General features: G+C 45.9%; 1 pseudogene across 1 annotated transcript in view; it reads right to left on the bottom strand.

The window, feature by feature from the left end:
- Nucleotides 1–1,619: 1,619 nt before the first annotated feature.
- LOC144767159 (transmembrane O-methyltransferase homolog) overlaps nt 1,620–24,576 on the bottom strand; it is a 130,904-nt pseudogene continuing 107,947 nt past the window's right edge. The window contains exon 4 of the transcript XR_013598083.1: nt 1,620–2,101. The product of XR_013598083.1 is annotated as a transmembrane O-methyltransferase homolog (transcript). The remainder of the gene's footprint in view (nt 2,102–24,576) is intronic.

The raw sequence follows: 24,576 nt of genomic DNA, 5'->3' as shown, positions 1-24,576 counted from the left end.
TAGGGTTATGGGATTGGGCATTCTGGGGCCATAGATAATGAGGTCAGAATGAGCAATTAGGGCTCTCAGGTTCCTGAACGAGGTGAAGACCATTTCCATTTAAATTAGCTGTGCCTCTCTTCGAAACCCATCCTCGACTATACCATATAAAAGGCCACAGAAAATAATTCTGTCAACTTAACAATATTTAAAGGGAACAAACTGCTATGTCTGGGAACTGAGAATCACAGAGATGACGCAACTCCAGAAAAGGTAGCAGCATAAACTCGTTTTTTATCGGATAAAAAAAAGATAATGTTACTAAAATCGGTTCATTTCACAGTTTTTTAAATCAACAGCAACCAAATCTAAGTTACGATCAACTTGATAACTTTGTGGATATCAATTTATTTTACCATTTTGCCACTTTTTTACCCTAGAATCGGCCTATATTTACAATAGCTTTCAGAACCCCTCCAGAATTGTATGACTTTCACGTCTAATCTAGAGGTTGAGGACGTGTCATAGGGTAAGAACCAAATTAATGAAATTAAAAATTGGACCCGACAGTGAGTGATTAGCTCACATGTCTATCACTAGGAATAATTCCAACTCTCAATTGACACTGTATCTCTGACTCTTACTTGAAATCAGAGTTGCAGGTTAGGACATGGAATCTGCCAATGGACAGCTACACCCACCGATCCAGCAACTAAACATTTTGGCCTTGATTGTGGATGGTCGGAATTCCGTGTTGTGTGGTATTTACTACAATCAGTATTTACTTGGTACATGAAATACCTCACCATTCGGTACATTTTAGCAGGTCAAACCTGACGGAATTTAACAGGGGAAAACCTATCACGAGAGTATTTTGGTGCACTAAGAACCAAGGGGCATATTATCAAGGGGGTTTATCTCCGCTTTTTTGGCTTTAAAAGCCAAGAAAGCAGAGATAAAATTATCTCCCTATTACCTAGCTGTCGCTAACACCAGTTAGCGACAGCTAGTAGGAGATAGCGACCATCTTGGGCCCCGCTTTGCATGTCAGTGAAATTGATCACTAATGACATGCAAAGTGGGCGTGCCAAGATGTTAGCGACTGGAAACAGTCGCTAACATCGCTATCTCCTATTACCAACTTTTGGAGATATTCGCGCTAAGCGCGATTATCTCCAAAAGCTAACACCTGCCCCTGAGCAGTTCTTAGCCATGTTATCCAATGGTAGGTGGATAAGTGACTTTTCAGCGATATTCATGCATTTCAGCCGATTTTTATCGCTTAGGAGATAAACCTTGATAATAGCAAGGTTCCTAAGCGATAAAAATCGCCGCAGCTCGGCGATAAAAATATTGCCGCTAAGCCAACATAGCGATAATTATCGCTAGTTGTTGGTAATATGCCCCCAAATCTGCACGTTACTGGCAAAAAAACGTGGAATCCGTGGTATTTATCACACCGCCTAAATTATGAACCATGGCTAGTCGGATTTTATCATCTGCGATAAATAGCACCTACTTCTTTGACAAACTCTTAATCAGGGTCCTAGACCTTGATTTTAACAAGCTTTAGGGTTCTGCAAGAAACAGGATTTCAGGATATTGTGTTTAGAATAGAGGAAAGTTAAGAGAGCCCGCTGAATGGAAAGTGGTCCAATTCTTTATTTACAGATTTAAGAATGAATGTGAATTACGTGGACTTATAAAAACATACAGCTTTGTGAAAAAGAATACATTATAGCTACCTATTTCTTCTGGTTCGGTTGAAGTACTGACTCAGTCGAAAGCACCTCTGTGAATGCTTGCATTTTGGGCACTATGCATGGCTAATGATTGGCTCACGAATACAAACAATATCCAACAGATTTTCACACTTTGATTGCACTCTGTAACGCCGGTCATTCTGCACCTCTTGCAGGAATTCTGCAGCGCCTGGGCCCTCCGCGTCATTCGCCAGTATGGTGGAGCCTGCGGCGATCAGCCCATGCTCCTCGAGGGCCCTCAGGTCATTCAGGTACCGCCCAGGGTTGTGGTCCATCAGAACGAGATCGAAGGTGTCCACTCTCCAGGAACTCTTCATGGTGGTGATGGCCTCTTCAGAGGAAAGGATAAGGAGCTGAAACTGAAAAGGAAGATTTTACTCTTCGCTCTTCTTCTTTCACACTCTTGAATTACTAAAGGATAATAAGTAGTGCAAACCTCACATATACAAACAAGCACAGCAGTAGCAGCATAAATGTAAGTCAAGCCTCCTTCCCAAGCAGATAACGGGTAGAGTATGACGAGGGGCGGTGGAAGAGCCCCCCCCCCCCCCCATGCAAACAGGTGCAGACCCCTGTCCCACACAAACCTACAAGAACATGGTACTCAATGCTTGTTGCCTGATTGCAAGGACCATTGTCAACAAGTCCAGAATGTCGGCCACCCACCCGAAGACCTTGTGATCTACTTAAGCCCTTTCAGGAAGATGTGGAAATCAGCCCAGCCAGCTGTAGGCAAACCTTGAATGCCTCATTTTTAGGAACACTGATCAAATGAGTAGCGTTCAGTCAGATCACAAACGTCCTGGAAAAACAACTTACTTTCTAGCCATCAAACAAAGTTCCACTCTGCAACAGGCACTGAACCCATCTTAATTTCTAACTGGGAGGAGATGAGTACAACCAAAGACAGAAAGGAAGTTGCTCACCTTCTTCTGACAGAACTAGCCTCCACGCTTGGCAAAGTCCACTTCCTCTTACATCGATTAGAGGAACAAGACATCTCCTTCTACTTATCCAAAAGATCGAGATCCATCATAGTGCTCCTCTTTGGATCACCTCCTAGCACTGACTCTGGGCTATCTCAAGGCTCACATTTTTCTTTGATGCTTTCATCGGCCTCTTACCAGACTCCATCAAGTCTTTAAACTTAACATGCTTTGCCTAAACCAACAACAGGGACATCCTCAACCTTACAAATTTGAGGGATCTAGAAATCTAAGTACTAGACTACTACCTCTGGGCAAATATATGCCCAGGAGTCACCTTAAATGTAATGCATTCACAACTGAGAAATCAAACTATGGACAATTACAGAACTACCAGCCTAGCTCCGTCTAGCCCCAAAGATTCGACTCACCTCTAGTAACATCAACAGAAATGAAAAACCTGTGATTGATAATTGACTTCAGCCAAACCCTTGCCGCCCAGAGAAGTAAGTCACAAGAAACACTTTCCACACCTTGCGAACTGTCCACTGTCTCTGTATGTCCAGCTGACGTTCCGGGCTACCATTACCCTAGTCATGTCTCTTCTTAAAGGTGCACACAAACTGTATAGGTGGGGGCTTTTTTACAGCTTTAAAGACTGCAAACAAGACAATTATAACACGCTCATCTATGGGACCACATCTTACTTTCTCTCCATGTAATAAGTTGCCTACTCATATCCAGACGGTTAGCCTTGAAGTCTCTATGCATCGTTCCCATACGGCCATCCACTAAAATAGGCCATCCTTCATTCAAGAAAAGCTGTAAAGATTGACATCTCAGAACCATACAAGAAGAAACAAATCAGTGGAACCTCCTTCTCCATACAAGCAGTACAACTTCACTACTCTCGCCAGGCAAAAACAAGAAACACCCAAAAACACAAAAAGTTTAGGAAGGCAGTGATGCATTGGTTCTTTCCAACTTTTATTGAGGATCGCAAATTCAGCAGAAAGAACCACTTGCTACAACTAGGCATGGATACACAAAATCCCAAAACAAATCACCCCAATGATGCAAGACACAACCACATAAAAAGCATCTCTCAGTCTCCTTTACTCAGGCTCCTTTACTCAGTCTCCTTTACTCAGGCTGTTTTAGAGTTGTGCTTGTATTATACAAGCACAACTCTAAAACAATTCCCATCTATTCCAGAGGGCATTCAAGCACATGTAGCTATTCATATATTATTGCCTATATGCCTAAATGCCCTGCCTCTCACTCCTTTTGCTCCTTTACATGTTAAGAAGCAGTGACAAAACACAAGAGCACATCTCTAGTCATCACACAGAATATCAAAACCCTTTCAAAATAGGTAACACCGGAAACCCAGTATCTTCCCTCTGAGTACATCCGTAGAGTAGCGTGCCACCTATCCACAAAATGCAGTATCACACCTCATCATGGGTATGAAGAGCTTTAGAAATCCAGCCACAATACACCACAGAGAGAAGAAGTGCAATCTTTCCAGACATGCAGACCAGGTGCAGCATGGGAATGTAAATGTATGTGTCTTGTAAAGCGCACTGCTGCCCTGAGGCGTCGTGGCACTGTAAACCGCTGGGGAACCCGTCCTGGCTATCCCTGTGAGATGGTCCCTACTGGGCATCTCCAAAGTGAAACCAGGCATCCCCGGCGAATGTGGGGGGTCGCTGTAGAGATGAGGCAAGCTAATGCCCAGAGTTGCCGAGTGTGATGTAGTGTGTTTATCTAGGTACCTATATTGATACTCCTATTTCTGACCCTTGTCCGGTTATTAACCCCTTCGGGGCTGATGACGAGCTGGGCTCGTCATGGCGTAGCCTCCTCGCACGCTCATGACGAGCCCAGCTCGTCATGAGCCCCACCCTCGGGGGAAGCGCCAGCGCTCCCCCCGAGTCTGCCCGATTTTGTTCATTTCTGCGGGGATGGCAGGGGAAGACCTTCCCCTGCCTCCCCCCGCCCGCGTCATCAATGACGTCAGCGCGCGAGGCGCGCTGACGTCACCGGAGGCTCCTTTTGTTTACCGACGCGCAGGGAAGCCATTTGCTTCCTGCGCGTCGTGTTGGAAACAGGTTCGTTTTGTGGCTGGGGCGGGGGAGATTGCTTGTAACTTCTAACGAGGGAAAGGAAAGGCTTTTCCTTTCCCTCGATGGCACTTTAGAGGTTTCCTGCTGCACGATCGTGCGATCGTGCAGCAGGAATGTTAGGGATTTTTTTTTTTTTTTGTTTCTTGATCAATTTTGTAGTTCGGGGAGCGGCCCCTTGGGGAAGGGTCGCTCCCCTTGTTGGGGGAACATTATCTATGAAGTCTTCTCTTGGCTGCAATGTTGTTGAAAGGCCGTTTTTTCTACAAAAATGCTGATGGGGGTCATTTATAAAGTAAAATGATAGTGCTCATTGTAATGAAGGATGCAAGTGCCTCTGTCCTTCATTACTTATACTGATGTGTGTTTCTGAAGTGGCTAAAAAACACACCTGTGCTGCCTAGGCAAAGCTCACTAGTGTTTTTGGCCTGATGAATGTTTTTTTTTGTGTGCTGCTTTTCAAACACATGCTTTGTCTCCAGTGACCATGTGTGTGTTACTATGCCATGTGCGAAGGGGTCCCTTGAGTGAGCTGTCCATCATAGTGGGAAGCTCACAAATGTTTTTGGGCTGTTGATTGTTACCTGAATTTGTGCTGCAACTCTAGCGCCATCTTTGTCTCCATTGACCATGTGTGCGTTACTATGCAACTGCACAAATGTGCGCAGGGGTCCCTTGAGTGAGCTGTCCATCATAGTGGGAAGCTCACAAATGTTTTTGTGTTGATGATTGTTTTCCTGAGTTTGTGCCGCAACTCGAGCGCCATCTTTGTCTCCAGTGTCCATGTGTGCGTTACTATGCAATTGCACAGATGTGCGCAGGGGTCCCTTGTGTGAGCTGTCCATCATAGTGCTTGGGGTATGCACGAAACATGTCGACGATAGGAGTTGATAGGTACATCTGGACACATTACGTTTAGGGCAGCCTATCTTTCCACCCCGTTTATTACCACCTAGAGGCAAGAATAAAGTTTATTGTAAACCTACTGGGCAGGTATTTTTAACACACATCACATAGTCCACTCCTCAAATACACATGCACCACACATAGTCTAATAAAGTGCTCCTACGTAACTTTCGCAAGTCGCAGCACGCCCCAGCCCGTAGAGGACTGGGATGGCCCCAATGATGAAGCATGTCACCGTGGGGCAACCCTGGTGAGTGAGGGGACACCTAAAAGAGGAGCATTTCTCCCCTTTTTTGTACACAATACCATATTTTCACAATCGACCCCAGTGTGTGTTGGTTGTTATCTGAATAAACTAGCAAGGCTCTTAGGTATCTGGAAACAGAGACCATTTGTTCATCATAGTGGGAAGTTCACAAATGTTTTTGGGCTGATGATTGCTTTCCTGAGTTTGTGCTGCAACTCGAGCCCCATCTTTGTCTCCAGTGTCCATGTGTGCGTTACTATGCAATTGCACAGATGTGCGCAGGGGTCCCTTGTGTGAGCTGTGAATCATAGTGGGAAGGTCACAAATGTTTTTGGGCTGATGAATGTTTTCCTGAATTTGTGCTGCAACTCGAGCGCTTGCTTTGTCTCCAGTGTCCGTGTGTGTTACTATGCCATCGCACCAATGTGTGCACAGGTCCCTTGAGTGAGCTGTCCATCATAGTGGGTAAATTTAGGAAAGATGGTGCACTCCGCTAGTTGGTGGGCGTTGCCAAACGGGGATCTTCTGTGTGAGTTCACATGCCTCTTATGTGTATAAATGGTCAGAGACTGTTGAGAGCAGCAGATGGGGAGAAAGAAGCTCCTGGTCATAGGAACTGTTTTAGGATTGCGCTTGTGAAAATCAAGGATGCAAGTGCCTCTGTCCAGCATCGCAGTTAACCACAGTAATTCTGTTGTCCCCCTCCCCATGAGAATCCCTGATGACGTCAGCGCGCACAGCACGCGCCAACATCTTCAGGGATTCCCAGGCGGTCGGGAAGCCATTTGCTTCCTGCGCCTGGAGGTGTTAGGTTGGTTTTGAGATATTTGGGGGGGTTTGCAAAGAGGCAATAGGGGAGAGGTAAGTGATTTTCCTCTCTTCTGATGTCTCTTTGCAGGGCATTTCTGGCTCACGGTCGCGCACAGCATTGCGATTGTGCGGTGGAAATGCCCCCACTAGCACCAGGGATTTTATTTTAGATTCTAGGAAGTGACCCATTGGGCAAGGGTCGCTTTCAGGTGGGTCGGATTTTAAATTTAGATTTTCTGGCCTCCCCCCCGGTGGGCAAATCAACCCGTACTTTTGTCCGTTTTGCCCTTTTTGATGGCCCATCTGTGTGGATGTGATTTTGGGGGTAAATTTGTGTATTGTTTATTCATTTGTTATGTTGTTTGTGAAATGTAGTATTAAATTATTTTTTTTCTTCTTTGTTTTTGATCCAGGCTTTTGCTGTTTGTATTGGTGTAGGTTGTGGTTCGGTTAATGCTGGTTTTGCAGCTTGTGTAGTTGCATGTGCTTGGTAAGTAAATGTTTTTTGTACTATTTTTCCTAGATAAATGTGTTGTTATGAAAAGTGAAGTTATTGCTGTTTGTGTGGCTTTGTGTTTCTTGATTGTTAACTTTTTTTTTTGTATTGCTGCTTGATGTGTACTTTGTCTAATCTATACTTTTTTTTTCTTTCCAGTGGGATTTCCTTTCTTTTTGCTGTGTTTCAGCAGAGTAGGTGCTGGTGAGTCTTCTTATATTTGGTTAGATTTGAATTGTTTTTGAGTGTATTGATTTTTGTGTGAAGACTCTACCTTGTTTACTTCTTCCTTTGCACAGTGTAGGTTGTTGTTCACTTGTGTGTGTAGTCTTCTTGATTTGTAAGGATAATGGCTGCTCGCAGGATTACTGCTAAGCAGGTTGTTAGTTTGCTTTTTGAGTCTTCCTCTGACCTTGGTCCAGACACTGACTCCGATTTGGAGCATGAGGTAGGTGCAGAAGATTCAGGCAGTGAGTTTTCTCTTCGCATGGTATCATCGGATGATGATTCTTCTTCTAGTGCTGATGAAGTGCCTGTGGTAGAGAGGGACATTGATGTGCCGGTAGAGAGGCAAGAGCCATGTGAGCGGCAGCCTAGGTCCTCAAGGTTTCCCTTTTTTTCTCGTCGGGAACAGGCAAGTGTGGTAAAGGCTGCGCCCAAAAGGTTTCACATTGCTGTGGTGCGCCAAAGGTTATCTGGTGCTGCTAGTCTTCCTGTTGTAGAGCAGCATGAGGCATCTGGTGCTGCTAGTCTTTCTGTTGTTGTTGAGCAGCAAGTGGCATCTGGGGATGCGAGTTCTTCTGTTGATGTTGAGATGCAAGAGGCAGCTGGGGATGTGAGTTCTCCTGTTGGTGAAGAGATGCAAAATGTATCTGGGGATGCTAGTATTCCTGTTGGTGTAGTGAGGCAAGAGGCATCTGGGGATGCTAGTGTTCCCGTTGATGTAGTGCAGCAAGAGGCATCTGGCCTGCAGGCTAGGGTGGCTTCTTCTCCTCATGTTAGTGATGACGTCTGGGTTGCCCCTGGCATGGTGCAGCCGGAATTGCCAGACTTCACTGGTGTTCCAGGGTGTAGAGTGAATACTGACAATTTTTTGCCAATTCAATTTTTTCAGTTGTTTTTTGACGATGAGTTTTTGCAGGAGATTGTGGAGCAAACTAATTTGTATGCAGAGCAGTATTTGAGGGACCACAGTGCCAGCCTTAAGCCCCATTCCAGAGCTACCCATTGGTCTCCCACATATGTTGAAGAGATGAAGAAGTTTTTGGGATTAACTTTTTTGATGGGCTTGCTAAGGAAGCCATCAATGTCTTCTTATTGGTCCACTAGTCCCTTGATGGCAACATCTATATTTCCAGCAGTTATGACTCGTGATCGATATATGCTTCTTCTTCGCATGATGCATTTTGTTGATAATGATTTAGCGTTGCCACGCGATCACCCTGATTGTGACCGTCTTTTTAAGATTCGGCCTGTCCTTGATCACTTTGTTGATCGTTTTCCTGAGATGTTTGCACCTGGAAGAGAAATAGCTGTGGACGAGTCTTTGGTATTGTTCAAGGGCCGCTTGGTTTTTAGGCAATACATTCCTAGTAAGAGGGCACGCTATGGCATCAAACTGTATATGCTGTGTGACAGTGAGACTGGATATGTTTATAATTTCAGGGTGTACACCGGTAAGGATTCCAGCATTAACACTTCTGCTTGTCCGTCCACTTTTGGAGTGACTGAGAAAATTGTGTGGGAACTAGGTAGACGATTATTTAACAAAGGCCACCATTTATATGTAGATAACTTCTACACTAGTGTGCGTTTGTTCAAGGAGTTGGCCAAAGTGGGCACTGTTGCATGTGGCACGATGCGCAGTAACCGGAAAGGTTTCCCAATAGAACTTGTTTACAAAAGGCTTGTGCGGGGACAGTCTACTGCATTGCGATGTGGGAAGCTTCTAGCTGTGAAGTTTTCAGACAGGAGAGATGTTTACATGCTGACTACTATCCATGACGAAAGCACTGAAGCTCTGCCAGTTTGGGGTGAGACTGCTGAAGTGCGTAAACCTGTGTGCATTTTAGACTATAATAGGCACATGGGTGGTGTTGACAGAGTAGATCAGAGGTTGGAACCTTATGCTGCTCTTCGAAAGGCTTACGTTTGGTACAAGAAGTTGGCTATCCATCTTTTCCACTTGGCATCCTTTAATGCTTTTGTTGTTTTCCAGAAATCTTGTCCTGAGTCAAAGATGCCTTTTGTTAAGTTTCAGGAGACTATAATAGGCAGCCTTGTACTAGTGGAACAGGCAAGTGTGCCAAGATTTGGAGTGGTGGAGGAAGTGGCTAGACTGAAAGATCGCCACTTTCCAGAATACATTCCTCCCACAACTGCAAAAGACAATCCCACTAAAAGATGTAGAGTCTGTTGGCGAAGAGAAGTGCGGAGGGAGTCTCGTATGCACTGTCCTGACTGTCCTTCAAATCCTGGATTGTGTGTGCCAGCTTGTTTTAAATCGTACCACACACAAAAGAAGTTTTGGGAGTTTCCTTGAGCTTGTAAGTGTACTGTCTGGTCTGTTTTCTGTAATATTTTTTAGTTTGCTTTTAGGTTTGCATTAGTGCAAAGCATTTAGGTTTTGAATTTGTGTTAGCAGATTTGTAGGTTTCTACATTTGATTTGTGGTATTTCTTTAAAAAATTCTAATTTCGATGGTGGTGTGTGCAGGATTGTGCTTGGATTGTTGGTGTGCGTGGACTGGCGCTTTGCTGGTGGTGTGCGTGGTCTGGTGCTTGGCTGGCATAGTGCATGGATTGGAGTTGTGCTGGGGGGGTGAGTGGATTTTTGCTTGGCTGGCGGAGTGCATGGTTAGGTGCTTGGCTGGTGGTGTGAGTGGATGGCGCTTGGCTGGTGGTGTGCGTGGTCTGGTGCTTGGCTGGCATAGTGCATGGATTGGAGTTGTGCTGGGGGGGTGAGTGGATTTTTGCTTGGCTGGCGGAGTGCATGGTTAGGTGCTTGGCTGGTGGTGTGAGTGGATGGCGCTTGGCTGGTGGTGTGCGTGGTCTGGTGCTTGGCTGGCATAGTGCATGGATTGGAGTTGTGCTGGGGGGGTGCGTGGATTTTTGCTTGGCTGGCGGAGTGTATGGTTAGGTGCTTGGCTGGCGGTGTGAGTGGAGTGGTGCTTGGCTGGCGGTGTGTGTGGAGTGGTGCTTGGCTGGCGGCGTGTGTGGAGTGGTGATTGGATGGTGTTGTGTTTGTGGAGTGGCGCTTGGCTGGTGGTGTGCGTGGAGTGATGCTTGGCTGGTGGTGTGTGTGGAGTGGTAGTTGGCTGTCTGTGTGCGCTGAGTGGTGTTTGGCTGGCAGTGTGCATGGTCTGGTGCTTGGATGGTGGTGTGGGTGGACTGGCGCTCGGCAGGCGGTGTGTGAGTAGTTACTTTCTGTTGGTCAATACACACACTGCTAGTTGAGTGACACTCCACACAGTCCATCATTTTGTGTAGTTGCAGTGTCAGAAATGTGGGCGTGTGAAAGTGATGGCCCTTGAATGGCGCTGTTTGCTGGTGTGAGTGTTGAAATGTGATGGGTCCGCGGCTGGCGGTGTGAATGTTTTGTATGTGTCACGCGTACGAAAGGTGTATGAATGGCCTGTAAAGAGGTTGGTGCCTTGACGTGGCTTTACAGCTCACGAGCTGCGAGTCAGTGGTTCAGTTTATCATACTTTCAATTATACGCAGTGTATTTCATTTTTGATTAAATTACTTGCGTATCCAATTGTATGTACTGAATCATCACTCACCCTCGTGCCAAATCCAACCAGTATGTGTGTGTGCTTGCGGATTAGATGGGTGTGCAGTAATAATTGTTTTTTTTCTCTTTCTGCAGTAGGGTGTACCTTGCCCCTTATTGTGATTGTTGTTATGTGTTGCTTTTCCATTCGGATGGTGTCAATGGTCTGTTTTGTATCAGGTATGAAAGGTGCGTGAATGGCCTGTAAAACGGATGGTGCCTTGTCGTGGCTTTACAGCTCACGAGTTGCGAGTCACTGGTTCAGTTTTTATGCATTTATTTATTGACAGAGCATTTCATTTTTTTGAAATATCTTGTTAATACAATTTTATGTACTGAACCATCACTCGCCCTCGTGCCAAATCCAACCTGTATGTGTGTGTCTTTGAGGAATACATAGCTGTGCTTGAATGTTTGACTTTTGAGTAACTCTGTTAAGGTGTGGTATCCTTTTACTCGGGAGAACAAGGGGAACGCAGGGTAGTAGGATTTTTTTGCCAGCACGGCGATCCCACGCCAAAATGTTTGGAAAAGTGCTATTTTTACCTATTTTTAAGGTTTGCAAAGAGTTCTGGGTAGGAAAACATTGGGGGGACCCACACATGCCATACCTCCCTGGACTCTCCCGGGTGTCTAGTTTTCAGAACTGTTTGGATTTGGTAGGTTTCCATAGATGGCTGTCTCGCACGGGGCCAGAAACCCAGGTAACCCCTCTTGCAAAAGCTGGTGAATTTAACAATGGTGAAAATGTTAAGTCCACCAGCTTTTGCAAGAGGGGTTACCTGGGTTTTTGGCCCCGGTCGAGACAGCCATCTAGGGAAACCTACCAATCCCACACATTTCTGAAAAGTAGACACCCGGGGGCTTCCAAGGAGGTATGGCTTGCGTGGATCCTCCAACGTTCCTTTACCCAGAATCCCTTGCAAACCTCATTTTTTGCTTGGAAAAAATCAGTTTTTTCACACGTTTAGTGTGGGAAAGCGTGGCATCACTGGGCTCACACAAACTAACTCCCACCCAGCGTTCCCCAAGGTCTCCCGATAAAAATGGTACCTCACTTGCGTGGGTAGGCATAGCGGCTGCTTTAGGAAAAGGCCCAATTCATACTGTGGAGACCAAAAAATTACCTTTAGCCAAATAATCTTATTTTTTGAGGGGGTCACCTGAGCTTTTGGCCCGGGGCTTGGCAGGCATCTTTGGAAACTACCAAACCCAAACAGTTCTGAGAACTAGACACCCGGGGGAGTCCAGGGAGGTATGGCATGCGTGGGTCCCCCAATGTTTTCCTACCCAGAAACCCCTGCAAACCTGAAATTTTGGTCCAAAAACCCACTTTTCCATACTTTTTTGGGTGGGATCTCGCTGCCGGAACAAATGTCCTACCACCCAGCGTTTCCCTTGGTCTCCCGAGTAAAATGATACCTCACTTGTGTGGGTGGGCCAAAGGCATGTGACTCAGGCTGGGGTGCTTAGTTTGTAAAACTTAAATATGACTAAAAACTACTTTTTTCAAAATTCATTTTTGGCGTGTTCTGCTTTGGGGCACCCACACAAGTGAGGTGTCCTTTTACTCGGGAGAACAAGGGGAACGCAGGGTGGTAGAACTTTTTTGCCGGCACGGCGATCCCACGCCAAAATGTTTGGAAAAGTGCTATTTTTACCTATTTTTAAGGTTTGCAAAGAGTTCTGGGTAGGAACACATTGGGAGACCCACACATGCCATACCTCCCTGGACTCTCCCGGGTGTCTAGTTTTCAGAACTGTTTGGGTTTGCTACTTTGCAAAGAATACCACCGAGCCCCGGGCCACAAACTCAGATGCCCCCCCCCCAAAATCAAGGTAGTTTTGCAATGAGGTAATGTAAATTCACCACCGTACGATTTGAACCGTTTCCTGTTGCAGCCACTATGTCTATCCACGCAAGTGAGGTACCATTTTTTCGGGAGACCTGGGGGCACGCTGGGTGAGTGGAAATTTGTTGATCCACGCAGATTCCAGAACTTTCCACCACAGAAATGTGAGGAAAATGTGTTTTTTTGGTCAAAATTTTATGTTTTCAAGGGATTCTGGGTAACAAAACCTGGGGGTAGGCGGACGAGTCACCCCATCCTGAATTGCCCTGGGTGTCTAGTTTTCAAAAATGTATAGGTTTGCTAGGTTTCCCTAGGTGCTGGCAGAGCTACGGCGCAAAAACAAAAGGTAGTCTTTTTGTCCGAATCGTGCTAAATTTCACTGGGAAATTGAGGTGCGACCATGCTGCGTTTTGCGCTGTTTCATGTCGCAGCCACTATGCCTAACCACGCAAGTGAGGTACCATTTTTTTCGGGAGACCTGGGGGCACGCTGGGTGAGTGGAAATTTGTTGATCCACGCAGATTCCAGAACTTTCCACCACAGAAATGTGAGGAAAATGTGTTTTTTTGGTCAAAATTTTATGTTTTCAAGGGATTCTGGGTAACAAAACCTGGGGGTAGGCGGACGAGTCACCCCATCCTGAATTGCCCTGGGTGTCTAGTTTTAAAAAATGTATAGGTTTGCTAGGTTTCCCTAGGTGCTGGCAGAGCTACGGCGCAAAAACAAAAGGTAGTCTTTTTGTCCGAATCGTGCTAAATTTCACTGGGAAATTGAGGTGCGACCATGCTGCGTTTTGCGCTGTTTCATGTCGCAGCCACTATGCCTACCCACGCAAGTGAGGTACCATTTTTTTCAGGAGACCTGGGGGCACGCTGGGTGGGTGGAAATGTGTTGATCCACGCAGATTCCAGAACTTTCCACCACAGAAATGTGAGGAAAATGTGTTTTTTTGGTCAAATTTATATGTTTGCAAGGGATTCTGGGTAACAAAACCTGGGGGTAGGCAGACGAGTTACCCCATCCTGAATTGCCCTGGGTGTCTAGTTTTCAAAAATGTATAGGTTTGCTAGGTTTCCCTAGGTGCTGGCAGAGCTACGGCGCAAAAACAAAAGGTAGTCTTTTTGTCCAAATCGTGCTAAATTTCACTGGGAAATTGAGGTGCGACCATGCTGCGTTTTGCGCTGTTTCATGTTGCAGCCACTATGCCTAACCACGCAAGTGAGGTACCATTTTTTTCGGGAGACCTGGGGGCACGCTGGGTGAGTGGAAATTTGTTGATCCACGCAGATTCCAGAACTTTCCACCACAGAAATGTGAGGAAAATGTGTTTTTTTGGTCAAAATTTTATGTTTTCAAGGGATTCTGGGTAACAAAACCTGGGGGTAGGCGGACGAGTCACCCCATCCTAATTTGCCCTGGGTGTCTAGTTTTCAAAAATGTATAGGTTTGCTAGGTTTCCCTAGGTGCTGGCAGAGCTACGGCGCAAAAACAAAAGGTAGTCTTTTTGTCCGAATCGTGCTAAATTTCACTGGGAAATTGAGGTGCGACCATGCTGCGTTTTGCGCTCTTTCATGTCGCAGCCACTATGCCTACCCACGCAAGTGAGGTACCATTTTTTTCAGGAGACCTGGGGGCACGCTGGGTTAATGGAAATTTGTTGATCCACGCAGATTCCAGAACTTTCCACCACAGAAATGTGAGGAAAATGTGTATTTTTTGTCAAATTTTTATGTTTGCAAGGGATTCTGGGTGACAAAACCTGGGGGTAGGCAGACGAGTCACCCCATCCTGAATTTCCCTGGGTGTCTAGTTTTCGAAAATGTATAGGTTTGCTAGGTTTCCCTAGGTGCTGGCAGAGCTACGGCGCAAAAACAAAAGGTAGTCTTTTTGTCCGAATCGTGCTAAATTTCACTGGGAAATTGAGGTGCGACCATGCTGCGTTTTGCGCTGTTTCATGTCGCAGCCACTATGCCTACCCACGCAAGTGAGGTACCATTTTTTTCAGGAGACCTAGGGGCACGCTGGGTGGGTGGAAATTTGTTGATCCACGCAGATTCCAGAACTTTCCACCACAGAAATGTGAGGAAAATGTGTTTTTTTGGACAAATTTATATGTTTGCAAGGGATTCTGGGTAACAAAACCTGGGGGTAGGCAGACGAGTCACCCCATCCTGAATTGCCCTGGGTGTCTAGTTTTCAAAAATGTATAGGTTTGCTAGGTTTCCCTAGGCGCTGGCAGAGCTACGGCGCAAAAACAAAAGGTAGTCTTTTTGTCCGAATCGTGCTAAATTTCAATGGGAAATTGAGGTGCGACCATGCTGCGTTTTGCGCTGTTTCATGTCGCAGCCACTATGCCTACCCACGCAAGTGAGGTACCATTTATTTCAGGAGACCTGGGGGCACGCTGGGTGAGTGGAAATTTGTTGATCCACGCAGATTCCAGAACTTTCCACCACAGAAATGTGAGGAAAATTTGTTTTTTTGGTCAAATTGTTATGTTTGCAAGGGATTCTGGGTGACAAAACCTGGGGGTAGGCAGACGAGTCACCCCATCCTGAATTTCCCTGGGTGTCTAGTTTTCGAAAATGTATAGGTTTCCTAGGTTTCCCTAGGTGCTGGCAGAGCTACGGCGCAAAAACAAAAGGTAGTCTTTTTGTCCGAATCGTGCTAAATTTCACTGGGAAATTGAGGTGCGACCATGCTGCGTTTTGCGCTGTTTCATGTCGCAGCCACTATGCCTACCCACGCAAGTGAGGTACCATTTTTTTCGGGAGACCTGGGGGCACGCTGGGTGGGTGGAAATTTGTTGATCCACGCAGATTCCAGAACTTTCTACCACAGAAATGTGAGGAAAATGTGTTTTTTTGGTCAAATTTTTATGTTTGCAAGGGATTCTGGGTAACAAAACCTGGGGGTAGGCAGACGAGTCGCCCCATCCTGAATTGCCCTGGGTGTCTAGTTTTCGAAAATGTATAGGTTTGCTAGGTTTCCCTAGGTGCTGGCAGAGCTACGGCGCAAAAACAAAAGGTAGTCTTTTTGTCCAAATCGTGCTAAATTTCAATGGGAAATTGAGGTGCGACCATGCTGCGTTTTGCGCTGTTTCATGTCGCAGCCACTATGCCTACCCACGCAAGTGAGGTACCATTTTTTTCAAGAGACCTGGGGGCACGCTGGGTGGGTAGAAATTTGTTGATCCACGCAGATTCCAGAACTTTCTACCACAGAAATGTGAGGAAAATGTGTTTGTTTGGTCAAATTTTTATGTTTGCAAGTGATTCTGGGTAACAAAACCTGAGGGTAGGCAGACGAGTCACCCCATCCTGAATTGCCCTGGGTGTCTAGTTTTCAAAAATGTATAGGTTTCCTAGGTTTCCCTAGGTGCTGGCAGAGCTACGGCGCAAAAACAAAAGGTAGTCTTTTTGTCCGAATCGTGCTAAATTTCACTGGGAAATTGAGGTGCGACCATTCTGCGTTTTGCGCTGTTTCATGTCGCAGCCACTATGCCTACCCACGCCAAGTGAGGTACCATTTTTTTCCGGAGACCTGGGGGCACGCTGGGTGGGTGGTAATTTGTTGATCCACGCAGATTCCACAACTTTCTACCACAGAAATGTGAGGAAAATGTGTTTTTTTGGTCAAATTTTTAGATTTGTAAGGGATTCTGGGTAACAAAACCTGGGGGTAGGCAGACGAGTCACCCCATCCTGAATTTCCCTGGGTGTCTAGTTTTCAAAAATGTATAGGTTTCCTAGGTTTCCCTAGGTGCTGGCAGAGCTACGGCTCAAAAACAAAAGGTAGTCTCTTTTTCCAAAGAACGTAAAATTTCACTGGGAAATTGAGGTGCGACCACGTTGCATTTTGTGCCGTTTCCTGTCGTAGGCACAAGGCCGACCCACACAAGTGAGGTACTGTTTTTATCGGGAGACCTGGGGGAACGCTGGGCGGGTGGAAATTTGTTGATCCACGCAGATTCCAGAACTTTCCACCACAGAAATGTGAGGAAAATGTGTTTATTTTGTGAAAATCTTAGCTTTGCAAGGGATTCTGGGTAACAAAACCTGGTGGTAGGCAGTCGAGTCACCCCATCCTGAATTCCCCTGGGTGTCTACTTTTCAAAAATGTATAGGTTTGCTAGGTTTCCCTAGGTGCCGGCAGAGCTAGGGTGCAAAAACTACAGGTAGGCACTTTGCCAAAAAAGGGTCAATTTGTAACTGCTAAATTTAGGTGTGACCACGTTGCATTTTGCGCCGTTTCCTGTCGCAGGCACAAGGCCGACCCACACAAGTGAGGTACCGTTTTTATCGGGACACTTGGGGTAATTCAGATTTGTAAATCAACTGTTATTACCAATTGAGCTTTCATGCATTTCTCCCTTTGAATGAAAGACATTGTGTAAAAAAAAATCTTTATGAAAAATGACCAATAATTCTCATGCTAGTATGAGTATTCCCAACTCTGAAAATGTGCAATTATATACTGTTTCTGAAGTCTATAATTTGTACCCAATTCAGAAATACATAGGTGTCTTTCATACAGATTATTCCATGTATACATTTTCCAAGACAAAGTGCACTATACCTAGTAAATGAAAAAATACCATTGCAAGTTGCTGCTCAGTTTTTGGATCTGGGTTCGTTGGGTTCTTGGTGAAACTACAAGTCCTATATATCCCCACAACCAGGAAGGTCTAACGGATGTAACGGTATATTGCTTTCCAAGAGCTGTCAAAATTAGAAAAAGTTATAGGTGAAAACGTTGAGACAAAAGGCTGTTTTTTTCAACAAAATTTCAAATATTCCAATATCTAACTGTTAGTTTCTATAACGAAACCTTCATGGATTTAGACAAATGACCCCTTTCTGAATTCAGAATTTTGTCTACTTTTCGAAAATGTAAAGCTTTCCAGGATCCATTATTGCTTTCAAACTCATTTCTACCATTAACTGGAAGGAGGTGGAAAGCTCTAAAAATAGCAAAAATAGGCTATGTCCCAGAAAAATGCCAAAACTGAGTGAAAAATTTCGGTTCTCTGACAAAAGTCTGTCATTCCCTGAAAGCTGAGAAAATGGAGATTTCAGCCCCACAAACCCTTTTGTGATACCATTTTCAGGGAAAAACCCAGAGGCTTTCATTTGCAGCCCGTTTTTCCAATTTTTCTGAAAAAAACAAAAAAATCACTATATTTTGGTTAATTTCTGGGCCCCCTCCAAGGGAATCCACAAACCCTGGGCGCCTTTAGAATCCACATGATGTTGGAAGAAAAGGACGCAAATTTGGCGTGGATACCTTATGTGGTCAAAAAGTTACAAGGGCCTAAGCGCGCACTACTCCAAAACGCCAAAAAAAGCCTCAGCACAGGAGGGGAAAAGGCCTAGCAGCGAAGGGGTTAATTCACTAATGTCCATACAACGGCACAGAAACCCGTTTTCAGATTAGGTCATAGCGCATGCTGTCACATTAAGCAAGCACTATCCCTCCAGCCCCCTAGAAAGCACACCGAGTTCTCAAAACAAACCAAACCTCCAGCAGACCTGGGAAATCCCCCGCAGCTATTGTTTTGATTTCGCTCGAGAACTCCTGAAAAGAATGTAGGAACGACCAGTCCTTATGACATTCTTACTGACGTCTTATGTCCATCCTTACGTCAAACTCGGCACCTTTCAGGTATAAATATACCAACGCTGCCCTAAGGAAACACACGGTGGTGACGAGCTTGGAGCAGCGCTACTTGCCGGAGAGCCCAGCTGATGCAGGAAGCCCACGGACGCTGCCCCACCCTTTTGACGCGCTGAGAGAGACGCTGCCTTTTCTCCTGCCGAGAAATCCAGCCTCCGGCGTTTCCAGCCGCCCTCGCGGGTAACTGGGATATCGAGTCCTGAGACAGAGATACCAACCCTCCAGCCTTCTAAATCCCAGGTACTGAACTGACTAAACCCTTGCAGAGAATTCTTGAGTCAGATTCTTGGCGAAACAAACTTAACTTAAACTGCTACTTATTTTCTCCCGCCCACGTATTAGGCTTAGGTCAGGTACACCGGGGTAGGCGTAGTTAGAAGCACCAGTTAAGTACGATTAGTCAAATGTATATATGTATGTATATCTTTTATCCATTTTAAATATCATATGGCTAAGAAACCATATCAATGCTTTTACAGTATTATTTTATAATCCTGTTTTTACTGTATGCACTTTACCTAACTATAAGTATTGCAATAATAGCGATTCATTTCTCTTGTATGAGAAAAGAGACTGATCAATAAATAACATCTTTTATTGAAACACGCCCATCTCTTATTTCTCTACAAACTGGTGAAACTAAGAATGCACGTACTGACTGAGTGAAATAGTTGTCTTTTGTTTTCACACGACTCTAGAGATATACTCTTGATTAGGGGGGAGCAAAGTTGTCATGTTCTATGGTTGTCAGAAACTAAATCCCTTCTTGTCTATCCAGGGAGGTTAAACTCCTCCTTGCCTATTCGAGAAAGTTTCTAGTGAACTCTGAGCTAGCTGGCACACATAACTTTAAGTCTAATATCGTCAGCAGAAGACCTAGTTAACCACAGTCCTACGTCTATACTATTGAAGATATTATTCCAATGCGCAGAGCCTATTGGGAATATAGGAACTACACTACATGGCGCCCAACGGTTTGGATAGGCGATAAATCTAACGCAAGACATTAGAGTAACTCAGTCGTGCTTTTTCACACAGACCCCTTTTTCCTATAAAACCTCCAAAGACGTCTGGAGTGGGTGAAAGGTCAAATCCGCCAAACTTAGTAGGAGGAGACTCCTATGTATAGTTTTTGGTTTATTCAACGTTGAAGGATACAGTGTTCCAAAATATTGTGCACCTAATCTTTGTTTCCGTAGAAACCTGATCTGCAACAAAAACAAAAAACCTTGCTGTCAGTAAAATGTCAGACAGCGAGGGAGATAGGGAGGCGGCTAGAATAGCAGCTCAACTCCTAAAGGATGACACAAGTCTCCTGCAGACTGACCCGGACGCAATACTCATCCCGGTCAGCATAAGAAAAACTATAACACTTAAACTTATAGAAAATGGACTGACATCAAGAGGTGGTACAGTCATATTCGTAATTGAGGCACATGAATATCGGCAGACAGAGGTATTCTATTCATGGATAAACTTTCCAGCAGCAAACGCTGTAACAAAGGAATTCCACTATTACAAGATAGAGGAACCTCCGGATGAGTACACTCCTTTCGAGGAGGTGGAAATACCACTAAAATACCAAGAGCACCAGCTCTGGTTTAATGGCGCCCTAAAACATAAAGATCACATCACCAGGCTCGGTCCACTAGGTAGACCAGGAGCAACGTGGCCGGTTCTAGCCAGCTACACACCACATCCAGACATTGAAAAAATGTCAAAACCAGAACTTTTAACACAGTTAAACAACTGATTAAAATACACAGCCAATTAGTCCAATATGTAATGCGGACTTCAACAGTCCAACCAGCTATTAAACTTCCACAGCTGACCCCTCATCAGGGGAACACAAATAAAATAACACCACAGAACATACAGTCCTGTCAAGGTAAAGTACCCATTAAAAGGGAACAAATTCCATTCTGGTTAGCACAAAAAATCACTCAAATAGAGGCGGTATTTCCGGATACCACCCCAGTTGAAAAACACAGAATTCTGACTATCTGTCTTCCAATGGGGATCGCACCACATGTGGAAGACTGTGACACTTGGGGCACAGTCTTTGCTTCCATTTACACAAAAACACATGGTGTTCCGTCCATGTCGGTAATACCAGAGGTGCTAAAACAAATTCAAAATGAATACGGTCCAGAACCTGCTTTAACTCTGGGTATGAAATTACTGAAAGACTTCAAACAGGTCTCGGCAATATTACTAGCAAACATAAAGGGGGAAGCAGCAAATGTGGCGATCCGCCAAAGGTTGAAAGAAACAGATATAGCAGAACAACCTTTTGAACTTGCCAGAATCATAGAAAAATCCTATGAAGAACTAGGAAGAGATAGTTTGGGTGGGAAACCAGTGAAACCCCAACTAATTGAAAATCCTGAAAAGGTATTTATTAAAAATAATCTAAACACTCCAAAAAAGAGCTGGGATGGAAATAAACAATCCACTCCCAAAGAAAAAAGATTCCAAACCAGAGGAAGGTCTCCTCGGCGGGGAGGAAGATCTCCGGATCAAGGACACAAGTCTCCCCAGAGGGAGCCCTCTGAGAAAAAATACAACCTTAGAAATAGGGATAATCTGAAGAAACCTGATAGATATCAAGATATTGATACACGTCCATCTCGATCTTTTCAGACTTCCTCGCAGAAATCGGAAAGAAGAGGACGGTCAGAACACAGGGAAGAGCACGTCAAGTCCAAAGACAAAGAACCTGCTCACCAAAATAAAAAGTTACAATTTCCAAAGAAAAAGGTAGCCAGCATCAAAGTAATCAAACATGCCGAGGATCCTGAGGACTCAGCTGAAAAACGGAGAGTGGGCTCAGACAATGCTAGACAGCGCAGCAGAAGTAAGCATAGCTCGCAAGATCCTGATGAATCATCTGGAGACAGTGGACACGAATGAATACATTCAGGTGGACACTGCAGATACCAGAGTTAGCAAACCTCATAAAATATATGAAATAACATTACGTATAGAGGGAGATAAGACTAGGAAAATAAGGGGTCTATTTTGGGATAATCTCTCCAAGGGTTATGACATCCTTCTAGCTGAAAAAGACTGGCCACCAGAGTTTGTCAGGGAGTGCCCTCATGGCGAAGAAATGATTATGCCTGCCTTCTCAAAACAAATTCCAATACATAAAAAATATACACTTGCAAGAAAGTGGGCAGTAGCCCAAGCTCCTGCATTATATAAAAACCACGTAGGATGGGATGAGGACTCACCTCCTCACAAAATCCAGTTAAAATCTCAACCAACTGCACAGAGGCAGTACCCAATTAGGCAAGAAGCTAAAAAACAGGTCAGGGAGATCTTAGATCAACTTAAATACCAGGGGGTGATTGAAACATGCACCTCACAAATGAACAATCCTTTGTTTCCTGTCTCCAAACCAGATGATACATATCGTCTAGTTTTGGACTACAGACACCTTAACTCATGCTGCAAAACGTTTGCGGTACAAAACTCACACAGTGCCGCACTAATGAATAGCATAGTGTGCAAAAAATACAAAACAACATTAGACATCTCTAATGGATTCTTTTGTCAAAATATAGCACCAGAAAGCAGATATTTGACTGCTTTCTCAATAAATGGCTCACAGAAAAATTTCTGTTGTTTGCCACAGGGGTTCAAGAACAGCCCAGGATTATTCTCAGCGAGAGTAACAGAGTTACTACAAATGTATGATGATGAGGCATTATCTTATGTCAATGACATCTATCTAACAGATACTTGGATACTCACTTGAAAAGAGTGAACACCATAATACTTGGGTTCGCAGCAGAGGGTTACAAATTCTATGTCAGGACCGGAGGCTTCAGATTATGCTTTTGTACCTTCTTCGCTGTTTTATTACAAAAGTCACAGCAGCCAAAAACAACCAAATAACAACAGCCCTACCTTGGAACAAAGGATATGGGCAAACAGAAAACAATGTCCATAAACCACAACTCCCATGAGTATTACTAGGCAGTCCATAATATAGTCCTTTCTCAGTCTCCAGTGTAGTTATACAGGACGTCCCCTTCATGACCACTTCCTCTTTCTTCGCTGCTTCGCAGCCAGTTAAGTGGTTTTCTGCCCTCTCTCCTCAATTCTGTTGTGTTTGGGGTTTGCTGGGATTTCTACTGACAAATGCGGATGTATTAATGTATGTGGGGCTTTGCGGTGCGCTCCGTTTTTCTTTACAGAGCCCACTTAGGTCGCGGGAGCCTTTTCTGCTCCTACGCGACTTTGCCCTTGTTTCGGCCGCCTCCGGCCGCTAGAGGGTGCTGTTGCGTCTCGTTCTCCTCGGCGCGGTTTCCGTTGGGGGAATCGCGCTGAGGAGAACGTTTCTGGCACGGTGCTCCCTGTCGCCTCACCCTGACGCTCGGCTGAGCCTGTATTGCCCCGCATATTGTTCCACAACCTACGCCCGGCGGGGGTCTGTATAGCGGCGTGACCGCGTTGCCGCCTGCGGGCGTTTCAAGGCACTCTGTGTGATCTGCTTCCTTTAGCGAGTCTAGCGCGCTGGGAGGTGACTGTGGCCCGGTCCTGTCAGGAGGGCCTGCGCGCTAGTGGGGTGGGTGCCCCCCTGATTTCCCGGTTCCACTGGGCTCCTAATTTAGGCAGCAGTGCTCTGCCCCTATAGTTCTTCTGGTTTTAACCAGCGGTTCCCCAGGTTGACCCCTGCTCATTCTTCATTCATTCAGTCCTTAGGGGTGCTGGTCAGCTAGGGGTGATGGGTGATGAATATTACGAGGAGGAGGAGTCGCAGGGCTACCTCAACGACGATGAGTTCTACCAAGCTGTAGATAGCTCGATTTATAGGTGTGTCACTGAAATTGTGGGGCCTATGGAAGACCCCCTTTCTGCACGTATTATCCAGGAGTGTGAGAGGGTCACTCAGGCGCACCTTGGGGTGGCTGCTGGTTCTTCCGCCCCGTCGGGGTCTACTCCCCCGGCCCCTAAGAAACCCTGTAGGGAGGTGGTGCCGGGCGATTCGCATGGTGTGGACAAGGACGCCTTTGAGAGGTTGCGTGACGCATTCCTAGCTAAGGCGATGGATCCCGCGCCTGCGCCTTCACCGGCCCCGGGTCCTTCGGGCTCCGCTGGCACTGCTCCTCTGTCTCCTGCGCCTACCTCCCCGGTGGACACTGATGATGAGGATGGGTCGGAGCGTTCTTGGCGCCCTTCGGGCTCTGCCGCCGAGCTCCCTCGGGACACCTCGGGGATGTTGGACCCGGATGAAATTATGCATCCGCGGTCCGCTGCCTGGGCCCCCGGGGAGAAGGTGGCGAAGTTCGTCGCTGGTCGCCTCCGCAAGCCCCTGGAAAAGGAGGCGAGGAGCTGTTTGCGCGGAGAATGCCCTAGGCCTACACTAGAGGGTAAGGTAGCCTTGACCCCGGAGTTGGACCCGAAAATGGCCACATTTTTGGCTAAATTCGTTAAGGATCCCCGCAAAGGCATTGACCGCTCCTGGCGGGCTTGCCAAGACAAGCTCTTAGATGCCATTGGTCCCATTACAAAGATTTTGGACATGGCAGAGGAAGCCAAGGAGTCCGGGGCGGCCATCTCCCCTGAGGTCCTCTCTAACTGGGCGCAAAGGGTGGTAGTTTTCCTAGGAAACGCGAATTGCGCGTTGTCTACCGAGCGTAGAAGGTCCCTCCTAATTAAATTGGATCCTAAGCTGGGCGATCTAGCCTCTTCGGAAGCTGGAGCTGTTGCCCAGGGTGGTCTCTTTGGGGAACCATTTATTAAGGAACTGGGGAAGTTTGTTAATACTTTCACTTCCCTGGATAGGGCCCAGTCCAGTATCAAGAAGGTGTTCCACCAACGTTTCTCTAGGGGGGCCGGTCGCGGAGGGGGCCGCGCGACCGGCCGTGGTGGTCCACAGGCGACCAACAGGAATCAAGGCTCCGGACGAGGACAGTATAACTCCTCTCAGAACTACAATACCTTCTATCCCACCAGAGGACAGCGCTTCCGTGGCCGTGGTGGATTCAAGAATGGTGCCGGAAACGCCT

This window comes from Lissotriton helveticus, chromosome 7, assembly GCF_964261635.1.
Source record: "Lissotriton helveticus chromosome 7, aLisHel1.1, whole genome shotgun sequence".
Taxonomy (NCBI): Eukaryota; Metazoa; Chordata; class Amphibia; order Caudata; family Salamandridae; genus Lissotriton; species Lissotriton helveticus.
This window is presented reverse-complemented; position numbering and strand designations above follow the sequence as displayed.